Source organism: Peromyscus maniculatus, chromosome 1 (genome assembly GCF_049852395.1).
Source record: "Peromyscus maniculatus bairdii isolate BWxNUB_F1_BW_parent chromosome 1, HU_Pman_BW_mat_3.1, whole genome shotgun sequence".
NCBI lineage: Eukaryota > Metazoa > Chordata > Mammalia > Rodentia > Cricetidae > Peromyscus > Peromyscus maniculatus.
The window spans coordinates 39,077,971-39,095,628 of NC_134852.1; the positions used below are offsets into that span (position 1 = coordinate 39,077,971).

Genomic DNA, 17,658 nt, shown 5'->3' on the forward strand with positions numbered 1-17,658 from the left:
ATTTGGGGTTATAAATTATAAAAAAAAGTTGGTTACATTGATTTTTCAATGAACATTTCCACAGTATTTGTTAATTTCTTGTAACTATCCTGGTTGGGAATCCTTGTGAGAATCCCTGCACACACTGGTGTGTCAGTTCTTGTCCAGAGACCAACTGACTGTGGAGTAGCCAGCCCATGTTGATAACATCCAACCCTACCAAAAGATGAGGAGAATGCTGTGGAAGATGGGCTGGATAGAGTGTAAGAGCCAGGGCCTAGAGCTGGATATTGTTTTCTATATGTGACAGGAAACCTTTACCTAGACTAATCTCAATGGTGTAGCTGCTTATAATGAGCTGGGATATGATAATGTCTTGTGCCTTTTTATTTACTCTGTGGTTATCTGTAACATTAGTTCCAAACTACCTTTGTGTATATCCAAGATCATCTCTGCAGTTTGTCTTCTTTTAGATCCATATTTTCCAGCCTCAGTAAGAACCAAATCTAAATATGACATTCAATTCCAGATATCTCTATCAACATCAACATTATACCCCATTACACAAAAAATTAAAAGTATAGTAAAAATAAGGGAGAAGTGATCCCTTATTTCTTTAATGTTTTAAAATTTCTTTCCTTACCTGCCATGGTTGGGGGGAGAGTATTAGCAATCCACAGTACAATGGAGCAAGAAAATTGTTTGTCTTTGTCTGATCAGCTGACCTGAGTGGCAAGTGTGTCCGGTATCAGACAGCACTTACTGGTCACTGGTCACAGGTGACCTGTGATGATCCAAATTTGTTTACAGGCATCACCATGGCAACCCCAAGAACCTACCAGGGCTGGTAGGTTGGGTTGAAGGGCGAATGATGTCATAAACAGGGCAGCAGCCAATGAGAAATTCAGATTCTGAGCTAACAGGTGGGATTGGTTGGAGAGGATTCCAGGAGACCAACAGTAGCCATGCAGGCTGAGGTGTGTGCTAGTGAGAGGAGGCAATCCTGGCATGGAAGTTTCCCTTTCAGGAGGTTTAGTCCAAGATATTGGCAGAGCTTCTTATAACGTACATCGATGAAGCTGTGTCTGTTGTTCCTATGAGGTGTCACATTCCAGGAGTGAGTGTGCTTTCAGCATTCACTGTACATACAGGCAGTTCCCTTGGGCAGGAAGGAGAGGTCGGCATGGGAGGAGGGAACTCGGAAGAGAAACTGTATCAGTTGATCTGGTTGATGAGCCATCATCATCAGTCCATGACCCAAGGAAGAGATCAATGGGCTCCATTGTGACTGTGCTAAAGGACAGAGTTGAGTGTATTGATAACATTTTAGATGATGAACTCCAAGAATCTTCTCTTTGGGTTTCTTCTCCTAGATGCCTTCCTTAGTCTTTGTTGCTCCTGACATGATTCATATCTCTCTTCTCTGCTTTTCATCCCTTTTTGGTAGGGTTTGATTCTTGGACTAGGGTGAACCTGTATCCTTAAAATGGTGGGAAGTATCATGGTGAACTTCCAGAAGCAGTGTTCTTCTGGTCATCATGAAGATGCTTGTAATTGGATGCTGCTGGTTGTAGCAAGCACTTGAGGGGTAAACCCTGTTGTTTGGGTGCTCATCTTATGTCTCACTCTGGTGTCAGACACATAGGCATTCTTTGTATCTTTCCTCCCTTCTTATAGTTTGAGGTTGTTAGTCATTGAGTCTGGCCGCCTTCTCTCTTCATCCACCAGTATAATGAGTGTGACAGTTACTGAACCTTCTTCCTCCTGGCAACAGTCTCTGCAGAATCCTGTGCTTCTAGCATTCTCTACCATGGTTTTTTCTCTGAGAAAAGGCTAAATAGAGACTGGAGCATCTTGAGCAGGAAGGCATTTGTTGGTATGTGGCTGTGGGTTACATGAAAAAAGCAATGTAAGTGTTTTTGTGAGTGTTGCAGCTTGATGGACAGGGATCTTGGCTGTTGAGAACCAAGGAAAAGCACAAAGTGAACTTAAGCATAGCATCTTAAATCTCCGCTCCAGGGAAAGCTTTCAGCAATGTAACCACTCTGCTTTGTTAGGGGAGGTTATCCCCCAGGGAAATGTTACATTTCTGTTCTGCTCTGCTCCTGTGTGGCTAATGTTCTCTCTCTGCTCTGCTCCCTTCTGACAAAAGAAGGTCTCACACAACCCTCATTAAAGAGATTTATTTTAGGGGATGGGTCAAGGAGGTTGACTGCTTCTGCAAGAAGTTTGGACAAACCCAGAGATTGGTTTGATTATGTTCTGTAGGTTTTCCTGCTCAGGGATTGGTTGGTTTTTGTGGTGATTGGGTCAGGGGCAGAATGTGTGTCTTTGACTCTGGTTTCAGGGCAAAAGTGTGTTTCTTTCACAGGCCCTTTTTTACAGTTTTCACTCTGGTTTCAGGGCTTGAATGTGTTTCTTTGACTGGCCCATCTGTCCTACAATATTTCTTCATATTTGAAAAATAAAACAACCCATTTCCCATCTCAATGTATAACACAGACAGGAATATATTTTGTTTAAATATGGATAAACCTTTTTTCTTTCCTCAGTTTGGTTTAGTTTGTTATTCTCTTCGGTCACTCACTGGTGGGTTCATAGACTGTCTTATGGCAGGGTGTAGTGTGCATTTATATACCTTTCTTATTCTAACTGCCTCAACAATCACTACTATGACAGTGTCTGTCTGTCAGTCCTAATTGAAAATGACCCTCGAGCCTGTTTAGCCCTCCTCCTGCATTCACATGAGCTGTCAGCACTTTCCCTTGGGACCTCTTTTACACTGAGCTAGTGCTATAGCTTGCAGCTACATGCCTAGCTCAGTAGAACTGTTCCTCCATGCAGATTGTTTCATGTTTTGTAGTGCTTGGCAAAGCTCTGCAAAAAGACTTTTCTTTTTTATAGGACAGTAGGCTACCTTTGTCTTTAAGCCTTGCAGTTTCCTTCATGACTGTTCACTTCTCAGATAATGTGACACATTCCAAGTGGTAATGACTGTAAGTTGGAAGGTTCATCCAGGCTCCTGGTCATAGAACATTCTGAAAATGAGTGTTCTTATAGCAGCATAGACTGAAGTGAATCTGGGCCTGTGTTATTGAGAAGTCTGAGAGTTGATCAAAAATGAGAGATAGATAGATAGATAGATAGATAGATAGATAGATAGATAGATAGAAGTCAGTTCTGTGTTTAATTTTCATTTCTGTTCTTTTTATTTTTAAACATTTGCATGTTAGTTTTCATTCAGTGTAATAATTAACTTACTAATTCTAAAAATCTATAGTGGTTTTAGTTTCTGAATTTTCTATTCCTCCTAATTCTTTTCCATGTCCCCACTAATCAGTTCCTACTATTTTTCTGTTGCTCTTTAGAAAAGAAAATGCTTTCAAGAGGTAACAAATCAATATGGAAAAATAAAACATTGGGACAGCATCTCTAGGAAAATGAATGTAAGTTAAATAACTTGAAAATGGTATCCTGCATGGGGGAAAAATGGCACTCCCTGAAGACATATGCCTGCTAAATGCTAAGGGCCAAGAGAGGGTTCAAGCCTCAGGAGATGTTGGCCAAGAAGGTTCTTAGGACTTCCAAGAATAGGAAAAATTATTTTATTCCTATTGAAGTTATGAGCCCAAAGTAGAATAGCACCAAACTGATCGAGTAGCAGCCTATGAAGTAGTCAGACTTGCCGCAAGCTGGAACCCCCTCCTGATAGCAGTCTGGCTTTCATAGAACAAGCCAGGCTCTTCCATCACTTTGGCGGACAATTCTTAGAAATTTCCCTATTAGGTTGTTGGCTGTCTCTCTCACATAATAAAATGTCAAGACAGTTGAGTATACTGCTACAGAGAAGGCACAGATTTTAGGTACATTCACAACTCTCCAATGATATGTGTACACATGCACAGAAGGGAAATCTTATCATGTACTGCAATTCACCACAAAATCTCTTCTGACTGAGGAGTTCTAGGTCCCAGAGGAAAGACTATTTCTATTGTTTTGTTGACTAGAATAACTGGTGTTTACATTTCCCTTCTAAACCTTTGTGGTTTTGCAGGAGATTAATGTAGTTTCAGGTGCAGCTGTAACTGTTACAGTCTGACTCTTTGCTGGCCTTCCTTTGGCATTGTTTCTGTTGCTGTTGGAGAGAGCTGTCATTGTTTAGGCTGCTGAGAGTCAGTGGCTGCTGTTGTGGTGAGATGGCCAGCTGGTACTCAGAAATGAATCATGCACAAAGCCGTCCATCCAAAGCTCAGGGATTGTCCTGCCAGTAGGAGCCCAATGGAATTGAGAGCTAGAGCACTAGGGTAGAATAGTGTAGGATGACTTTCTATTCCAAAATCAAATGAACATCCCATTGTAATATTTTAGCATTGATTATCTCAGATGGATGGAGACCTTAGAAAGTAATTGAACAGATTAATTCAGTGATAGACAGGTCTGTGGCTGTGAATCTTAACTGTACATAGTAGAAGGAGCCATGGAGGTTCATGAAAACTTGACTTGTCATTCTAGACATTACTTGAATTTGAACATCAGGCCCATTAGAAAATGGTCTTTCTTGATGCTAGAGAATAGAAGTGGAGAGTTAACTGAAAGTAGTGGGCTTCCAAGTATTGTTTCCACAGGAAACACCAATAAGTTGGTGGATATAATGTGAAGTATTCTACTTTCTCTCTATTTCAGTATGGAGTCACTTTAAACACCAACACCAGGTCTATCTCAATTTCCATCCCTACTATTCCAAGGAATTGAACATGTTATTGCTTTGCACATGAGTATAGATTGCAGCATTTTTCAGTAATATCTATATTACCTGATCTTGCTGTCCAATAACAGAGCAATGGATAAGGAATATGTGATATCTACACACAACTGAACCATTTCGGCTAAAGTGATGAGTGTAGTCAAGGTGATTGCAGGAGAGTTCTTGTAACTTGGGATAATCATTTTATACCATATGTATCCTGTCCCAGACAAATATCTCCCATTGCTGTCTGTATGTATGGATCCTAGATTATACATATCTCCATGGTTCCATTCATGACTTGGGAGGCAATGCTGTCAAACAGATGTCAATGCCTAAGTCTTTTGGTGACAGTTAAGGAATGGGCAGGCCTTGGCCACAAAGTTACTGGCTTACTATACTATATACAGTTTTAAAGGAACATGTTCCATGAATAGTACAATGAGAACTAATATTATTGAGAAGGATTCAATACAAGTACAGCATTGTATGAATTGCTTTATTATGAAAAAGGTTTCCTGAGCTTTGTTTAATAAGAATAATTATACAGGACCCTTAGTTTGAAAACATAAAGATTAAAATAATAATATCAAGGTTAGAAGTTATCCATTCAAATGTCTTTGTTTTGTTTCTAAGATGTAAAGTGAAGCACAGTAATCTCATGGCAGTGGCCCAATCTATAATTAAAACCACACACAGAGAGTGATAAATCCTGACGCCTCTCAAAGCCATTGCTATCCATCATTCTCTTCTACCCGAATTTGTCCCTGTGAGGATCATTGCATACAGTTAGTAGGATCTTTTCATGCTGCATTTATTAACAGTTTCTAGATGGGTCAGTCTGGACATAACCCTTATTAGAATGAACAATTTTGGGCCTACACAATCCTACACAATAGTTGGGGTTTTTATATTGTGAAGAAAGTTGCACCATGAAACTCTATGGAGAGGGTGAATACAATTCCTCAGTAAAATTTATATGCCCCACTTCCTAGAAGTAGAAAAGCAATCATAACTTTACCAAAAAGATCTAAATACTCAGGATAGGATAAGCACACATCATATAAGGTCAGAACTTCACAGGCATAATAGCAAGTACAACCTACAAACGAAACGAGGCAGATTGTAGGGAAAAAATGAATCCCTGTCAAGTTCCATCTGTAAACACATCTTGTTGGATTTTAGCTATGACCTAAAAAATGGACCCTAGAGTACACAATTCTACCTCATGAAGTCATGCACTGAAATGTTGTTGTTCACATGCACAGAAGAAACTTGATTCCCCCTGGCTTCTTAGAACAATCCTTTAGTCACAGCACTCTTGAGACAGTGGCTGAGGAGGAGACAGAGGGGGAAGCAGAGGCTAAGATGGAGACGAGGCTGAGATGGAGGTTGAGGCAGAGGGGGAGGCAGGCAGGACTTTTTGAGTTCAGTGATTGCCTGTTCAATGTAGCCAGTTCCAGGACATGCTGGGCTATGGAGAGAGTCCCTGTCTCAAGAATCTAAAAGTGAGTTAATAAACAAATGATTTCTGTTTACAATATGTATCCCTGGAAAAAGAAATGCCAAATGCATAAGAGGCTAAAGTGTAACAAACTCTGATACTATTAGAGCACAGACTAGCACAAAGTGTTGAAGGCTCAGGAGATACCATTTTTCTTCTTTTCCTTCCATAGTGAATGACAGACCTTCATGGACTCCAGCATGTGCATGCTGAGGTGGGCTTGAGGCTTTTTAAAGCTACCATGGCTGATCTCAGATAGATCCTGCTTCAACTTGGTGTTGAGCACAGTGGACTTGTCTTCTCTCTTGAATCTGTGAGTTGATGGCTTCAGTTCATTCAGATTTCTTGGAGTTGTTTTCACGAGTTCTCTTGGTCTGGTCTTGCCCATGAACCCTAGGACTGCTGGGCTTGCAGAGTATGCCTGTCTGAGCTTTACCCTCCATTTGCTGGGCTATGTTGTCAATATCCCCTTCTCAGGCCCCAGCATGTCTTGCTCCACCAGATCTTGAAACTAGATTCTAGCCAGAGAAGCTCCATGAACATGATTAGAGCAGTTCTCCTCATTATTCCTCACCTGGTTTAAGGGTGTGCTGATGACACCTTATCTTTACTGGACCTGATCGCTCCTGAAGACCCTGGAGCCAGGGTCATGGCCAAGGCAATTGGAGAGGCAGAGGCAGAGTTCTAAGCAGAGGTAGAGATATTGGCAGAGGTAGAGGCAGGCTGATATTTGTGAGTTCAAGGCTAGCCTGATAAACATATTTAGTTCCTGAACATGCAGTGTTATGGTGAGAGAAACTGTCTCAAGAAACTAAAAGCAAATTAATAAATTAATGAGTCATATTTCTTATGTGTCACACTGTCAAAATAAATGCCAAATGACTCAGAGGCCATAGTGTGAGTAACCCTGATAATGTTAGAGCCCAGTATATGCCAAAGAGTTGAATGATCAGAGATAGGCCAGGATGGAACAATACATCAGTGACTCAAGAAATCCTGGCTATAGTTGACAGATGGTCTCTCAGGGAAGTAAGGCATTTGTTGCCAAAAAAAACAGCAACAACAGTTATTCAAGAGGGGGTCCTAGAGAACAGGAGGACATCTTTGCTATTGCTACCTCAGGAAGGGTATTAATATCTAGGTTATTGAAAAAAATACATAAATTATAAGAAAGAAGGCAACCCATGTAGTAAAGGACAAAGAAAAGGACCTTTTACTCTGATAGAATAAAAAGGATAATGAGCACATATAAATGTTCATATAGAGAAGGAATAAAGTAAATTCTTAGTGAACTTCCTAGATGCCATGCAACACCAACTAGAAAAGAAATGACAGCCACCACTGAGAGAGTTCACATAAAGGAATGCTATACAATGCTGGAGAGGATGAAAAAATTTCGAGCCTGATTGAATTTCAGTGTGGAGGACATGCCAAAAACCAAATCCTGGATCACCACGTGGTTCATATATGCCTTTCCAAAGAACTCAATATATTAGAGACGTACTTACCCATCAGTGTTGACTGCAGCACCGTTTCAAGAGTATATGGGAACTAAGCATGGTGTCCAACAGCATTGCCATGGGTGAAGAAAATGGGTTGTTCATAGAACGTGAAGTTTTTTCAGCCATAGGGAAAATGAAGTTAGGTTGTTTGCACTATGTGGATTCAACTCAGACTCATGAAATGGCTCAGTAGATAAGAACACTTGCTAATCTTGCAGAGTCCACAGGCTTGCCTCCTGGTGGCTTTCAATGTCTATTCATTCCAGAACTCAGAGATCTGATGCCCTATTCTGGACTCTGTGGGCACCTCAAATATGTGTTCCACAGGAATTCGGGTGGACAACACACACACACACACACACACACACACACACACACACACACACACACATAAGGAATTAAAATATGAAATGGATAATTTCAAAGATGGATACAACTTAAGGTAAAAACAGTAATCAAATGAAATCAATCTCAGGAAGATAGACTACATTGTATATTTTCTCTTTAAGTAAGGAGCTTAATAGTGTATACATGGAATCCTGTATCTCATTTCATGAAATTCCTGGAGGTGCTCATTCCCAGACCAATAGTGATTAAAGGGCTGGAGTAAGTGTTTCAAAATGGGAGTAAGTGTGACAAGAACAAGTATATGTTCACTATACTATATACACTATAGGAAACCTACCAAACCAGTATAGTGAAAAATGAAAGTCAAGGAGAATAAATTTAATTGCACTATAGATTTTGGCTAGATACTTTTATTTTAAATAAACACTATCACTGACTTATAGCATATGATGTGGACAGTGTTTATTTATGCTAAACATATCCACTTTGGCAACATAAATGAATAATAGCTAAGGTATGAAGAAACCATCAATTCTCCCTATATATAATTATTCATGGATGAAATATAACTGACTTTAGTTTCTCCAGTCACTTTCAGTGTCTTCAAATATTTATAATATTTGAAGTTATATATATATATATATATATATATATATATATATATATATATAAAACCATTTATAGACCATTTATATATAAATCCGGGGATGAACATATTAATCTCCTTAATTCTATATGTAACTACATATGTACACATATATCCAAGTCTTTAAATCCAATGTATACATATATATCAGTGTCTATATCTAACATTGTCTATGTTGAATAGTACTGTGTTCCAAAGACTAGGCCAGCTCTTACATGACATAGTCATAATATCTGGAAATTTCCATATACTTCTGCCTCTGAAGGAAGAGCTGAGGGTTTCCCAGAGAGGTATACTTGGCGGCATTCTCTCTCTCCTGTTGAGCCTGCATCTTCATGGCCTCCCTCTCTGGCCTCTGCTCTTCTGTGATGGGCTGTGAGATGACTGGCCCTGGAATGTCAACTTTCCTCCATGAAATTGGTTGTTGGCTGAAGTCTTGCAGCAGATTTTGGATTTGAGGTTTGTGAGGTGATGGGGCCTTATTCTTGTCAGCAGAGGCAAGCTCCCTCTGTAGTGAAGAGTGAGATGATGCCCTGTAGGATACTGGCCTAGAGACAGCTGTCTGAGGCCCAGTGCAAGACTGGATGGGGTTGGTTATGTTATCTCGTGTGGCACTGGTAGCAATAGGCAGAACTGGCTTGTAGAGGCCATCAAAGAAGTGCTGGCAGGAGCTGGTTTAGATGGCTTGAGTATGGTAGCCTGAGCTGAGTTAGAATGAGGTCTCACAGGGTACACTGCAGGGGCCCTGTGTGAAGCCAGGGAGAGAGGCTTTCTAGAAACCAGTCTGGCTTGAGTCTTGTCCAGGGCTGGAAAAGGCAGAGGTACTAACTTGACCTTGCCAGGTGGGGGCAGCTCATACTGGGATGGAGATGGACACCCCCCCCCCAGTGAACATTGCTCTCTAGTCTCTAAGCAAAGCCCTGGGTCTTACCAGGGCATCAGCCATCACATGGCACATCCAGAAGTGATGAAGTGACTGGGCATGTTCTGGAATCTTTATTGCTGCTGAAGTTTAGCCGAGCCCGGGAGGAGGAGATGCCAGTTTTCTTCTCATTCTTCTTCCCCAGTGGGTGAAAGACTTGCAGGGATTCTAGCATGTGCATGCCAAGGTGAGTTCGAGGCTTTTTAAAGCTGTTGTGGCTGAGCTTGGTTGGATTCCTCTTCCTCTGGTTCTTTGGCATGGTGGTGTTTTCGTCTACCTTGACTCTGTTACTTGACTGCTTAAGTTCCTCTGTTTTCTTGGAGTTGTTTTCTCTGGATCTCTTGGTCTTGTCTTGCCTCTGAGGCCTCGCTCTGCTGGGCATGCCAGGTGTGGCTTACTGGGCTTTGCCCTCCAAGTGCTTAGGCATGTTGTCAATAGCCCCTTCACTGGACCCAGCACTGCCCACAGCCTCTTCTCCCTTCACCCGGTCCTGGAGCTGGATTCTGGCCTGAGAAGACCCATCTAGCATCTCAAAGGCTTTCTGGCCATTCTTTCTCACTTGGTCCACAGGTACACTGATGGTGCTAGAGCTTTCCTGGACCTGATCCTTGCTGATGTCTTTGGATTGGGTTGCTGTGGGATCTTGGAATGGGTTCATATCAGTGATTGAGTTGAAGAGTCGGGGAAGATGAATATCTGCCACGAGTGTAGTCATGTCTGCAAAGTCCATGCTGGAGCCCATCTCACTCTGCAGCAGCCCAGGCTCATCCTGACCAAGGCTGCTGCTTCCCAAGGTGGCATTGTCAGGAGAAAGCTTCTGTTTTAGGCTCCCTGAATCAGTGTAGTTCAGGGCCTGCTGCATGTTGGCATGTGCTAAAGGAAGAAGTGATGGGTCTTGGTTTTCTTTTATGCCCTTATAGGCATCCAGATAAGTTGATAGATCATCTGTCATCAAATCCAAGTCGTTATTGTCTGTTTGTTCCAAGATTGGAGCAGGAGGCAAGGGCAGGAATTCTGAAGGACTGTCGCTGGGGGCAGTTAATGACCAGTCCCCATGGACAGGTGGTGACTTCTGAACATCCTGCATGCAGGCATTGCAGAGGTCTGGACTCTGCAACAGACAGAGTGTCTGGCCTGCAGCTGTCAATTCCAGGGCCGTCTCCATTTTCACCACTGAAAAAGAGTCAAGGAAGAAGTCAGTGCCTGGTAAGTGAGGTGCTCCCCACTTTTCAGTGTTCCTCAGTACTCAGACCCCCTAGAGCAGTGGGGAAGGCATTCCTGTGAGCTCTGCTTGAGTAGCACAGGCGGCACCTCTGTTGGGAGACTTGTGACCACTCTCTTATTTATAGTAACCATGTGATATGATTTCTCAGATGTTTGTGTTTTCCTTGGTGTTTGTGTGTTGTGTGCATGCATAGTGATCATGGGGAAGTGACAGAATTCCCTTGAGGTGTGGTTGTCCCTTTCCTTTCCCTTTATCTTTGAAAGAGTGACCCTCATTTCTGTGCAAGTTTGCTATCAGGCAGGTTGTCTGGTCCATAATTTTCAAGAACTTGCTTGTGTCTTCCAACTCTTGGCATTACTCCAATGCCCCCAGTTGCCTGATTTTCTAAATGGGTTCAGATATCCAATCCTAGTTTCTCACTCCTGCAAGGCAATCTTCTCAACAACCTTGAATTTCTTCCAGCTCTACATTTCACAGTCTTATTTTAATGATATGAAAATCTGGTTAAGAAGGTAAAATGTTAGGGTTTGGTTGTGACTGTGTAGTAGAAAACATATGTTTCTAATGATCATGCATAGACTTGGCTCACCTCTGAATAACCATTGCAAAAGAACAGAACAGAACAGAAAAGAAAAGAAGAGAGACAGAGAGTTAGAGAGACAGAGACAATGAAAGTGAGAGAGACAGAGAGAAAGGAGAGACAAAGAGAAGCTTTGCCCAACTTAGCAGTTGTACACTGGTACACCGGTATACAGGACAATCAATGCACTTATGTTTGTAAGAGAACGGGAGGGCCAGCACTTGGAATCTGGGTACAATACTTCCTCTAAGACAGATTTGGAGTTGCACTGCTCTAAAGTGAGAATTCAGCACAGAGAATATAAAGGTCTACCAAATAGAAATGCCTTGGTGTCCTCTACAGCACTGAGCAATAGATTAGGAAGTAGGTGATTAACACAGCCATATCCTAATGGAATGTCAGAAGTTATAATGCCAGAACCGCTGCTTGACAAAGATCCAGCAAAGCTGAGCCACATGATGGCTGCCATGCCACCTTTGGTTTTCACCTGTTACATACTTGGGGCACTTTTTATATTTGTACAATTTGAGGATGTTAGATTGATGGAAAATTACTTTTGAATCATTTATGCCTTCTCCCAGGAATGCTGCTTTTAAGCTTACCCAGCAAAGTCCTGAACATACTATTTTCCCCGACACACTTTGAGGGAAATAGCCTTATCTACTTGAAGGTCTTCCTTTACACCTTGGATGTTGTGACACATAAAGATGCCAGAGGTTTCTTCATGAGGCTATTAGATATTCTTGAAACATCTGTCCCTGGACTTACACAGGGACAAGATATTCAAAACAAAGTGAAATTAAAAAGGTCAACAAGATTCGGTAGGCTAGAGGAATTGTCCACAGTTCAGATTACAAGGCTCTTCCCACAGTACACTCAGACAATTACGTGACGTACAACTCTGTCCTACATATACACATATTGATGAGGAAATTATGCAGTGGAAAGATGATGAAAGTATGAGGTGTTACAATCTCCTTTCTTAGAAGTTAGCTAAGGTGGAGCCACTATAATGTCACATGACCAAGGAACAACAGAATGCCAGAATTAAACATATAGACAAATTCTATAAGGAGATAAATGTGAACATTGATTGTATTATGTCACAATTTGAATAATAACTGCAACATCTTTAGCCTGAGGATTTATCCTGGGCACTCTGACCAGTAAGAGTTAATAATGCATTGCTTGGGACATGACAAAATGCCCAGGATGGTTGAGGATTTAGTATTGATTTAGTGTACTTGAAGTAACCAAAGCAACAGGCCTGAGCACAGGCTGTCATATGCCTATAGATGATAAAAATAGGGTTATGGGACTAAAGAGTAAGAATCATTACTCTGTTTGTTAATGATGTCAAAACTTGAGGGAAAATGATTGGAAATAATAACTCTGTTCTGTCATAGTTTACTAATGATGACCAAAAGATGGGCAAAAGTAAGTGAAACACATGTCCAAAACCAAAAATGATATGATCTATGTTATGGAACATCATGAATGTCTGCCAACTAAATTCTGTATAAATAAAGAAAAACACTCTGGCTGCTAGTTAGTCAGGCTACAAGATTCTCCTGATCACCATGGCCTGGCTCACTTCCTTCCCTGCTGACTCCTTACATTCTCTGAAGAACCCATCCACTGCCAAGGAAGGCTTCCTGCAGGCGATTGCTGTGTAACGGTGCATGAGACTGATTAGCTAGGTCAGTGACGTGTGTGTCTGTGGTGTCCTTGGACATGTCTTAATGGAGGATGGATGCCACTCATTGCCCTGCATTGTCAGTCCTTATAGAGACTGAAGATGGGGATGGTGAGCCAGATCAAGGCTGAGCTATCAGGACTCCCATTTTTCCTCCCTGAGGACATCCACTCCTGAAAGTTTGAGCTGTGTCTGCTTTGAGTGCTGATCTCAGTCCTCCCTCCTGGCTCTGCTCACCTTGAAGATTGGTGTCTGGCTTGTCTTGAGTAGGTGTGGGATAGTAGATGGAAGAGGTGGAGAAGGGTGTTTGGACATTTGTTGACTGAATCTCCTTTGGCATCATCACCATCTCTGGTTGCAGGACAGAGGCCTGACCCCCAGAGTAGGACACAGAGCCACAGGCCTGCAGGCACTGCCCGAGTTCTCCAGGCATCAGAGGGCCCAGGCTGTATCCTTCCTGGTAGGTAGGTGCCAGGCTGTATCCTTGATTTGGCAACTGTGGTGGTGTGGCCTGAATAAGGCTGGTAGACAGTGTTGGATAGGAGAGGACTAAAGCATTGGGATCTAAAATATTATCACCCTGGGCTTTCCTAGACAAGGAGGAGAATGTGGTATTCTGGTCAATGACAGTTACAGTGAAATCCTGGAGCACAGCTCCTCCCTCCAGTCAGTGTTTCTCATGGGATCCCACTGGAGAACACCTGGATAGGAGAGTGCTGATGCAGAGCTCTGGTCCTGGTCAGTCAGCGCAGTCACCATGGTTGTGCCAGCTGGTAGGTAGGGGTAGGCACTGTCCATGAGCTGCTGGCAACAAGTGCTGGAATCTGATGGCAGGAGCCATGCTGAACTCACTGCTGGGGTGGAGACTCTGGAGAACTTGCACACACTTGCTTGTAAGGGGGTGGCCTTCCCTAGCACAGGCACAGAGGGCTGCAGAGCACATTCTGTCCCAAAGAAAGGTGCACTTTGGAAATTTTCTTTAGGAATCAAGAGGAAAATGGGAAGAGTGGTGAGAAGGAATCCTTCTACTTTCCTGTGGTGAGCTGTTATCATCAGTTTGTACCATCTGAGAAAGTCTGAGATCTATGTTCCATCACAAATCCCAAACAAATCTTTCAGAATGGTTCTTGGTAATGGTTAGGATGACACTCATTTCATGAGCTGCCTATTCTTCCTATGTGGACCTGGACTTCCTAATTGATCCATGTTGACCCTTGCTGTGACCTAGACAACACCCGTCTTTGCCCTGCTTTGTCTTGTTCTGATTCTTGCTGTGGCACTGCCTCATATCTGCATCCCAGAACAGAAGTGTTTAAAGTAGGAGAAACTTAGACAGCTTCTCATGCCTGTGCCTTTGTCCTGTTGTGTGCAAATATTCCTCTATGGAGAGAGAGAGAGTCTCTACCTAGATCAGTCTGGCCTTGAAATCACACAGACTGGCCAGCCTCTGTATCAGAGTGCTGGCATTTTAGGTTCTTTTCATGTCCACCAGGCTTGGCTCTACTCTGAACTTTCTCAATGAAGTGATGTATCAGGAATTTCATAGATAAGAACTGTATTTAGCTAAGAATCCCTTCATCATCTAGCTTCCCCTATTCCCCACTACTTTTTGTGTAAGTCATTACCTCTTACTGTGAATGGTCTTATATAACCATTCAGCTTATATGCATATATGACTACACAAATAAAACCTGCTGATAACATTTCATGTTGATTGCCTGTGTTTCATGTGATGTCTTGGGACTACAAATGTATTGTGGAGTTCATCTCTGAATAAGATTATTTTTTAATCAGAGTGCTGGCATTGTAGGTTCCTTCCATGTTCACCAGGCTTGGTTCTACTCTGAGCTTTCTTATTGAAATGATGGATCAGGACTTTCATAGATAAGAACTGTATTTAGCTAAGAATCCCTTGTCATCTAGCTCCTTCTCTTCCCCACTACTTTTTATGTAAGTCACTATTTGTTATTTTTTAATATAAATTCAGCACACATCCAATATGACTACATGAATACAACCTGCAGATATCATTTCATGTTGAGTGCCTATGTTTCAAGTGACAGTTTGGGATTTCTAATGTAGCATGGGTTCATCTCTAAATAAGATTGTTTCTTAATTAAAAGTTGGTTACATTGATTCTTCAATGAACACTTCCACAGTAACTGTTAATTTCTTGTAACTCTCCTAGTTGGGAATCCTTGTGAGAATCTGTGCACACACTGGTGTGTCAGTTCTTGTCCAGAGAACAACTGACTGTGGAGTAGCCAGCCCATGTTGATAACATCCAATCCTACCAAAAGATGAGGAGAATGCTGTGGAAGATGGGCTGGATAGAGTGTAAGAGCCAGGGACTAGAGCTGGATATTGTTTTCTATATGTGACAGGAAACCTTTACCTAGACTAATCTCAACAGTGTGGCTGCCTAATAATGGGTTGGGATATGAAAATGTCTTGTGCCTTTTTATTTACTCTGTGGTTATCTGTAACATTTGATCCAAACTACCTTTGTGTACATCCAGGGTCATCTCTGCAGTGTACCCTCTTTATTTCCATGTATTCTAACCCCACTAATAACCAGATCTAAATGTGACATTCAATTCCATCTCTCTATCAGCATCATTAATATACCCATTAAACAAAAATTTAAAAGTATAGTAAAAATAAGGGAAAAGTGATCCTTTTTTAATGTTTTAAAATGTCTTTCCTTATCTGCCATGGTTGGAGGGATAGTATTAGCAAACCATAGTACATTGGAGAAAGAGAATTGTTTATCCTTGTCTGATCATCTGACCTGAGTGGCAAGAGTGTCCGATATCAGACAGCACTTACTGGTCATTGGTCACAGGTGACCTGTGATGATCCAAATTTGTTTACAGGCATCTCCATGGCAACCCCAAGACTCTACCAGGTGGTGGTAGGGTTGGAATGAGAATGATGTCATAAACAGGGCAGCAGCCAATGGGAAGGTCAGATTCTGAGCTAACAGATGGGATTGGTTGGACAGAATGCCAGGAGACCAACAGTAGCCATGCAGGCTGAGGTGTATGCTAGTGAAAGAGACAATCCTGGCATGGAAGTCCCCCTTTCATGAGGTTTAGTCCAGAGCATTCTTATAAAGTTCATCGATATAGCTGTTTCTATTGTTCCTATGAGGTGTCACCTTCCAACATAGATTGTCCCATCATCATACACTGAACATACACTCAGTAGCCTTGGGCAAGAAAGATAGGAACACCTTCGTGAAGGAAATGTGGGTGTGAAACCTTTCCAGTTGATCTGATTTATGAGCTGTCATCATCTGTCCATGACCCAAGAAAGAGATCAAAGGGCTCCTTTCTGACTGGGTTGAAGGACAGGGTATTGATGCACCTTTGATGATGAACTCCAAGAATCTTCTCTTTGGGTTTCTTCTCTTAGAGGCCTTCCTTAGTCTGTTTTGACCCAGACAGGACTCACATCTCCCTTCTCTGCTTTTCATCCCTATTTGATTTTTGATTTCATCCCTAGTTTGATTTTTGGAGTAGGGTGACCCTGTATCCTTAAAGTGGAGGCCAGTATCATGGTGAACTTCCAGAAGCAGTAGTCTTCTGTTCATCATGAAGATGCTTGTAATTGGAGGCTGCTGGTAGTAGTAAGCACTTGAGGGGTAACCCCTGTTGTTTGGGTAGTCATCATGTATATCACTCCGGTCTTAGACACATGGGCATTCTTTGTATCTTGCCTCCCTTCTTATAGTTTGAAGTTGTTAGTCATTGAGTCTGGCCGCCTTCCTTCTTCATCCACAAGTATAATGAGTGTGAGAGTTACTGAACCTTCTTCCTCCTGGCAACAGTCTCTGCAGAATCCTGGGCTCTAGCATTCCCTGCCATGCTTTTTTCTGAGAAAAGGCTAAATAGAAATGAAACACCTAGAGCAGGAAGACATTTGTTGGTATGTGGCGGTGGGTTACATGAAAAAAGCAATGTAGGTGTTTTTGTAAGTGTTGCAGCTTGATGGAAAGTGATCCTGGTAGTTGAGAGCCAAGGAATAGCACAAAGTCAATAAGCTAGCAGCTTACATCTGTTCCAGTTAAAGTTTTCCCCAATTCAACAACTCTGCTTTGTTAGGGGAAGATTTCCCCAGCAAAAGTTACAGTTCTGCTCTGCTCTGCTCCACTGTGGCTAATGTTCCCTGTCTGCTCTGCTCCCTTCTGACAAAAGAAGGTCTTGCCTAAACCTCATTCAAGAGATTTATTGGTAGGGAAGAATCCAGGAAGGTTGCTTCCTCTAACAGAGTGGAAAAAGGCATTTCCCAACTGAACATATACAGGGCTTATGTAATAGAGCATCTTAGTGGGGGAGCTTTTCCAGGGTGAAGCTTTTCACGGTAAGAATTGCTCAGATTCCAATCCTTGAGTTTGGACAAACCTGGAGATTTATTATATTTTGTGCTCAGGTATTGGTTTTCTTTATAAGGGATTGGTTGGCTCAGGTTACAGGGCTATTGTCCGTCTTTTTTATTGGCCCTTTTTAA

General features: G+C 42.0%; 1 pseudogene; it reads right to left on the minus strand.

The window, feature by feature from the left end:
• Window positions 1-8,734: 8,734 nt before the first annotated feature.
• LOC102906492 (uncharacterized protein C2orf78 homolog) lies at window positions 8,735-14,221 on the minus strand (annotated as a pseudogene).
• Window positions 14,222-17,658: the final 3,437 nt, after the last annotated feature.